Below are 7,634 nucleotides of genomic sequence, written 5' to 3'. Positions count from 1 at the left end.
AATGTGGGACACCTTCCAGCTTTTATTAGAACTTCTTCACGCTCTGCATAACAACTTCTCCTGGCTCCCTGCAGATAAATTTGGAGAGGGTGGGTTGAAAGGAAAGGACAGAGTCTCCTGGGGACCTCTGTACCTGCTCGAGGAGCAACCCTTTCCCCTCACATCTCCCCACACTTAAGGAATGGGTCCCCTCCATCCGGCTGTCCTCTCCTTAAGGTGACTCAATGGCAAAGGCGCACCTCTAAAACCAAGATGGGGCCCAATCCCAGCTGGGGGAGGAGGCTTCTGCTGGTGCATCTCAGTGCTCCAGTCCATTTTTCCAGTGAGTCACTCTGGCCGGCTCCCCGTAGTTCCTGACCCTGCCTCTGCTTGCTGGAAGCTTCCCTTCCCTGTGTCCGGGGCCACATGCAGGAGAGAGTGGCTATAGGGTGGGCTGGGGGGTGGCGTCAGTCAGCCAGGCTCAGGGGCCCCCGGGACAAGCTGTGACCCACTGGTGCCTGGGTCTAGACAGCAGTCACGTGAATTGTGAGCACTCATCTGGTCTGAGACACCTCCCAGGCCAACTGTTTACTCACAGGTCCCCAGAGCACTTGCTGCTTCTGAGCAAGTCTTTCTCTCAATTCATTACAGCAAATGTTGACCCTGCCAGACCTCATGCAAGGCATTGGAGGGAAGAGGAATGAAAGAATGAAGAAGACACAGCCTTCAGAGAGCCTGAGGTTCATACTAACAGAACAGATCACCTAGGGGGCTTTTATGACACACCAGGCTCTGGGCGGGGGTGTGGGGACACAGATGAATAAAACATCTTTCTGAACTCAAGCAACGTAGGTTCTGCCTGGGGAGACAGGTGTACGCGGTAACTCCACTACATATGATGGTCTCTTGCCCATCTCAGCATGCGCCCCAAGGCTCTGTCATTGCCTTTCAGCTAGCCAGCACCCCCACCAGGACATGAGCACCTTGAACGCAGGGGCTGGTGTTCTCTCTTCGTATCCTCAGAGTCTCACACAACGAAACATATTTGCAAGGTAAGTTACACAAAGGACTTCTAAACAGCTGATTGTATCACAAGACTGAAAATACATGCTAAATAGAGATCTTGGCAATTTCCTGCCATTGTCGTAGAGGAGGGAGTTAATTCTGAATGTGAGGATCAGATAAGGTGTGATCAGCTAAGCCCTACAGGATGGAGGAGGAGAATGAACGGGAAGAAGGAGATACCAGCTGAGGCGACAGCAGGTACAAAGCCCCAGAGTCAGGAAGAAATATGGCCTATTACAGCAAATGTAAACTAGCCTAGAGGGACTGGTACACGGTGCATGGAGGGAGGAGCAGAAGATGTGGAGGACGGGGCGCCTGGGTGGCTCAGTCGTTGGGCGTCTGCCTTCGGCTCAGGTCATGATCCCAGAGTCCTGGGATAGAGCCCCACATCGGGCTCCCTGCTCCGCGGGAAGCCTGTTTCTCCCTCTCTCTCTCCCCCTGCTTGTGATCCTGCTCTCACTGTGTCTCTCTCTGTCAAATAAATAAATAAAATCTTTAAAAAAAAAAAAAAAAGAAGATGTGGAGGCAAGGTCATGGGGCAAGGTCAAGAGGAATCATGAAGACCATGGTAAGGAGTTTGATCTTTGGTCTGTGGACACAGAGATCCTCTGGGAAATATTAAGAACAGGAGTCATGGAGACTAAGCAGTGTTTTGGGAAGATTATACTGATGACTGTGAAGGGTCTATGTGGTGAAAGCATTGCTAGGAGTGTCTTCTCTTTGGCCTTGGCCTCTTGAAGAGGGGGAGAAGCTGGGGAAAGTCGGGATGGGGGATGTGCAGAGAAATCACTTGGGAAGCCAATGTAATGTTGGGAGATGGATGACAATGATATGAATCAGAACGGGGTACTGGCAATAGAAGAGGCAGAATGAGTGACCAATTCGATATAGAAAGTCAGACTGAATTTTCTAGCCAGAGTGTCCAAAAGAACACAGAGAAGGCATAGGCTCTTGGGGTTGGGGGAGGAAGATGAGGCATGCTAGTCTGGGTTGTTACCAGTACTGGCCCCTTGGGCTCCTTAAGTAACATTGAGAAGAGAAGGACTCTTAGAAGATTCTCTTAGTCCTGCTGCCCTATTGCCAACAGGCTGGATGCCTTCAGCCTAGGAGGACACGGAGGAATCCATTTTGTTCAAAGCTCACACAAAATCTCCCAGTCCCCTCCTAGTTTTAGCCGCCGCCACATCCCCTCTTCCCACCCACCACCATAGCAACCCACGTGGTCTGACAAACAGGGATGCGTTGCCAAGAAGCAAGATTTGTGGAGGACCCAAGAAGCAAGATGTGTGCTGTCACTGTGGATGATGTCAGCTTCCATGATGTGACCCAGCCCATACCCTAGCCTCTTAGTAGCTTGGCTTCTCTATCTGACAACCTTCTATCCCACTGTGTCATGGCCACCCACTTCCATAACTACTCCCCAGACTTAGTCACTACCCAGAACTCCCCCACCTCTGAAATTACTAACTCTGACATCCTTCTATCCTCTCCTCGTATTCACTCAATCATTAGCCTGCACCTGTCTTCTGTGTCCATCCGAAGCATCTGTCCACGGCCCCCCCTTCCTCCCTGTCCTTCCTCTTTCTTCACCCTCATCTCTCATGGCTTAGATTGTGTGACTCAGAATTTCATTCATCCTTTCCTTGTATGTAAATTCCCCTTGGTTGCACCACCTGGTAAAAACCCAACTGTAGGTCAATGAGCTCTGTTTTTCCTCTGAACTGTACCTATGTCGGGGGTGATTTCTGCTGAGGAAGACCACACCTACAAGCTGACTGGATCCACATCACTGGTGGTCACCAAGCCCAACCAGGTCCTCAGCACTGCCTGCTGTGTTTTCCCTGGTCAACACCTATTCAACTCCTTATACAACCACCTTTTAAAACCTTATCCCCCTTCAACCCTTCTACATGTTTACCTCCATCTTCATTCTCAGTGGATGATATCACCTCTTCCTTCAAAGACAAAATAGGAACCTCGAGGCAGGAAATCTTTCGACATCGGGCCATCCGTTCTAGCAACCCGCCTGTACGTTCCACGTGCCTCCTGGTGTAATGGAAGGTGTACATCCTTCTGTTTAATCTTGCCTCTTATTTTCTGGATCTCAGCTCTTCCTTTCTGCCATCTCAGGGATCCTGCCTCTTCTCCTCTTCTCCCTCATCTTCAGCTTCTCCCTTTCTGCTCATGTCTTCCCATCAACATTTAAACAAGGTCAGGTCTCCAATATCAAAATTAAGCTTTTAGCCCTGGTGCACTTGATTTTTCTGTTCTGAGTCATTTCTACCACTCTTAGCTCTGTAACATTCTCCTTTTTTCCCTTCTTTTTTCCCCACTACCCAAACCCTCAATGTTGGAGTTCATCAGACCCTGTCCTAGGCCTTGTCTCCTCTACATATTGACCCTAAGCACCTCTACATTGCCAGTGCTTCAAGTGCTTGTCTATGCAGGCAATTGTCAAGCATATATCTCTGTCTAGACCTCTCTCCTGAGCCTCAGATCCATGCATACAATGGCCTGTAGGGTTATCAGGTTTAGCAAATAAAAACATAGGATGCCCAGTTAAATTTGAATTTCAACTAAACAATGAAAAAATGTTTTAGCATGAGTATGCCCCTTGTAATATTTAGGAAAGATTTATCCTAAAAATTTGTTTTTTTTCTGAAATTCAGATTTATTCCTTATTTTATCTGGCAAGCTTGCATGACTTGACATCTTTATTGAGGCCCCACATTAACCTCCACTCCACATATCCACAATTGAACTTCCCATGGGACAAACTCGACCATACACTGCATCATATAAGTGAAAAAAAGCAAAGTTGTCCCTGGCTCCATTGCTCTTCTTTAGATGCTGAATCCTCCTAAATGTCCCTAAAATCTGACCACTCCTCTCCAGTGACAGCCATCACCCTGAAGAGGCCACCATCATCTTCTACCCACCACAATGTCCTCTCTGGTCCCTAATATGTGATTGCCACATAGCAATCCAAAATATCTTATTGAAATGCACATTTTTATCATGGTTCTCACTGGTTTAACTTCTAAAGTTTGAAATCCTTACCACCACCGCCTCTCAGGCCCTGCATGTCTCGGCCTTTGCCCACCTCTCCCTCCTCTTTATGGGTCACTTACTCTACCATCTACAGCCACTCTGAGGTTCTTTCAGCAGTCTTGAGCCCACTCTTGACTCGGGCCTTCCCACATGCTGTTACCTCTGCCTGGAACAATCTTTTCTCTCTCTTTTCCTCTTACCCGTTAATAATCCCTTAAGTCTCAGGCCCTGTCCTTCACTCCCTGTACTCAATCTTGTGTTTCTCTTTTGGAACACTTCGCACTCTCTCCTCAGCTGTTCATGCCCGGTCCTTCATTAGACTGTGAGTTCCCTGAGAGCAGGATCCTGTCTGTCTTCTACTCCCTAACACGGTCCCTAGCCCAGAGAAGGAGCTCAGTTAATATTTCAGGGGTGAACGAGAGAGCAATCTGTCTCCCCATTCAGCCTGGGAGGTCTCCTCTTATCTTCCTATGAGTTCTCAGCACAGAGCACTCCCCAGGACTGAAATGTTTCCAGGTGGACTTAGAGTTTACCCACCACTACATTTCCCAGTGGGACATCTCAGTCCTCCAGGTCCAACTTCAGTAACCCAGACCCAGCCAGAGTTGTCTCAATCCTGCATGTCAATAGGGGAAAGCAGAAGGCAGGGTGGCCAGAGACGAGGAAGAGCAGGTAGCCTCCTGCAGAATGATGGCAGGCCTGATGCTGGTAAACTGAGGCCAAGACCCAGCCATGAGGGCAGCCTTATCTCCAGACCCGGCTCCTGAAGTGTGACCTCCAGCATGGTGACCCAAGTGTCATGGAAGCCCCTCAACAGTGGATGTGTTGAGCTTGGGGATTGGAGAGGGCTTCCAATTACACCTGTCCAGCAGGCTTTTGCAATTGAGGGCCTGGAATTGAAGGAGCAATCAAGGCTGTAGAGTCACCAATGAGCAAATGACCATCGAAGCTGCATGAGTGGTGAGAATGCCCCAGGGAGACCATGGGGGTGTCCAAGGAGATGAGATCGATGACAGAATTTGGGAGACGCCTGGCTTAAGGGATTCAAGGAAGAAGAGTAAACTATAGAAGAAATAGAAAAAGAGGAACTAGAGCTGTAGAAAGAGAATCATGAAGGTGGACGGGCTGGGAGCCCAGGAGATAAGATTTAAAGAAGCAAAGATTGAGCAACAGCCAACTGCCCTAGAGAGGGTGAGCTCCGAGAAGTGGAAGCTGGGGTTGGAAAATGGGACGTCGGTGGTGACCTTTGAAGAGAAAAAATTTGCTTCTCTCTCTGGTTCCAGCCCCTTCTACCTTCACTCGGAATGCTTTCCCCTCCGTGTCCCTTTCTATAAGTGAGAGAACCATTTAGGATTTGGGGAGTAGCCAGGAAGAGGGAGAAAGTCAACCCCAGGCAAGCAAGCTCACGGCTTCTGTGTCTGGTCTCCAGAGCCTGTGACTGCTGAGGAAGGTGGTGGGATGGCCGCCACCTTTCAGAGGCTAATGGTCTAGGAGAGCTTCTAGAGCTGCTGCTCAGCTTTGCCCCTGCTCAGGCCAGGGGACTTCCTGGACGGCCCCCTTTTCTTGATCAGGCTCCTGTAGGCTGCATCCTTCTCTGTTTCTCCTTGCCAGCACCCACTCTTTGGCCTGGAGTTTGCCTTTCACCTCCCCTTCTCAGAGTCCCAGAACCTGCCTGCAGAGAGGGCCACAGTCCCCCCAGGTTTCCACTTTGTTCTATCCCCCAAGACAAGCCTACAACATCCTCCTCTACTTACATCTACTTCAGGGAAACAAGCAGCAAAACAAGCAACCAATCAATCCAACCCGGGGTTGGGAGTTAGGAAGTTTGGCAACCGACCAAAGCTCTTTCAGCTGTGTGTGGTTCCTGGTGTCTCCTCCTGATCCCTCCCGGGAGCCTCCATGGGCCTTGACCTCATGGCTTTGTTCCTGAGGGTAAGGCCTCCTTCTCCTCTCCACCCCAACTCAGATATGCTTCCCAGCCTTCTGCCCTTTGCTTCAGGGGGTACTCTAGCCCTTGGAGCCCTCAGGTCTGAGGGACCCCCATTCTACAGAACCTCAGGCTCATTCAGGAGTATCCCAATGGGAGGCATTCTCTCTTAGAAGAACACAGGGCAGATTACTCTTTCATACTAATATCTTATAATTAACACTTTTATCATGACACTGCCAAGAAACTTCCAGTGGTTCCCTGTGGCCTGGGATCTGAGTGGGAAATCCTTCACTGATGCTTCACTCCTTCAGGGCAGTCTCTGGGGGGGACAAAGTACCTTCCTTTGGGAGGAGAGCAGTGAGAGAGAGTCCACTAATTTCTCTGCCCCAGAGGCCCCACTGAACCTGGGCATGTCCCCTCCCCAACACTGCCCCACCATGGGCCTCCAACACACGAAGAATGGGTTTTTGGACAGGTAGGACAAAAGGTGTGCTGGAGTAAGGAATGAGCTGCCCGGGCTCCTGTGTGGCCAACTCCGGATGGCTTCTGCTCCAGCCTAACCCATTTTCTTAGGCCTCTGAACACTCTGGACCAGAAAGGGCCAATAGACTTACCTCTGCTTTCCAGCTTTAACCAATCAGCGATGGCAACATTGAGAATGACTATGCATTCAGAGGCTGTGGGAAATAGTATGGCCATCAATTCACAATGTCTTCCGTGGACAAGGGATGGAAGAGAGGTGTCACGTATGCCGTGTATTTGCCAAAACTGATCTCTGCTCTTTCAGCCTCCCATCCTTGACTCAAGCAATTCCTCCTTCCTGGGAGCCCCCCACTTCTCTCCCTGTCCAAATGCTTTTAAGACCAAGATTCTTCAGGGGCGCCTGGGTGGCTCAGTTGATTAAGTGTCTGCCTTTGGCTCAGGTCATGATCCTGGGGTCCTAGGATCAAGCCCTGGGTTGGGCTCCCTGCTCAGCAGGGAGTCTGCTTCTCCTTCTCCCTCAGCCCCTCCCCCTGCTTGTGCTCTCTCTCTCTCACTCACTCTCTCTGAAATAAATAAATAAATAAATAAATTTTTTTTTTTTTTTAAGGACCCAGATTCTTCAAGAAGCCTTTTTCTCATCTGCACTGATTAAAGATAATGACTGTTGAGGGACATTTGGTTTGTTTTTAGTTTCTAGAGGGGACGAATAGAGCTGCTGTAAGCAATAAATACATAAGTAAATAAATAAAACCCCCCAAAAGGTAATGACTCTTCTGCTCATTTGACATTAAACCCAGGCTGCCTTGTCAGGGGAAGTTCATTCTGGAGGGTTTATGTGTTCTCTCCCTTAGGAGACTGGGAGCTTCTGGGGGGCAAGGCTCACTGGTACCACTTGGTCTCTTGCTGAGGAGCAAGGCACAGAGCTCAGAGAGTTTGCTGAGTGGAAAACATGTTTCTACACAGGAGAGACCAGAGCGATCCTGGCCTGGGGCGGGGGGGCAGCTGACGGTTGGGTGTGCCTGAGCTGAATACTCAGAAGGGGTGCTGCAGACCCTTGGGTTTAGTCAGACTGGAGGCCTTTCCCTAGAAGTCAGTTTCAAAATCGGGGCGGGACCTGGCTGGTGAG

At 49.7% G+C, this 7,634-nt stretch overlaps 1 long non-coding RNA gene across 1 annotated transcript; it reads left to right on the top strand.

The window, feature by feature from the left end:
• Positions 1 to 345: 345 nt before the first annotated feature.
• LOC145721123 (uncharacterized) lies at positions 346 to 7,253 on the top strand. Its single transcript, XR_014144588.1, has 3 exons — positions 346 to 1,031; positions 6,653 to 6,764; positions 7,116 to 7,253. It is a non-coding gene; the product is annotated as an uncharacterized LOC145721123 (long non-coding RNA).
• The last annotated feature ends 381 nt before the right edge of the window (positions 7,254 to 7,634 follow it).

Source organism: Leptonychotes weddellii, chromosome 4 (assembly GCF_054177405.1).
Source record: "Leptonychotes weddellii isolate Sample4059 chromosome 4, ASM5417740v2, whole genome shotgun sequence".
NCBI classification, from domain to species: Eukaryota; Metazoa; Chordata; class Mammalia; order Carnivora; family Phocidae; genus Leptonychotes; species Leptonychotes weddellii.
Note: the sequence above shows the minus strand (reverse complement) of the source record. Positions and strands in the feature narration are given on the sequence as shown.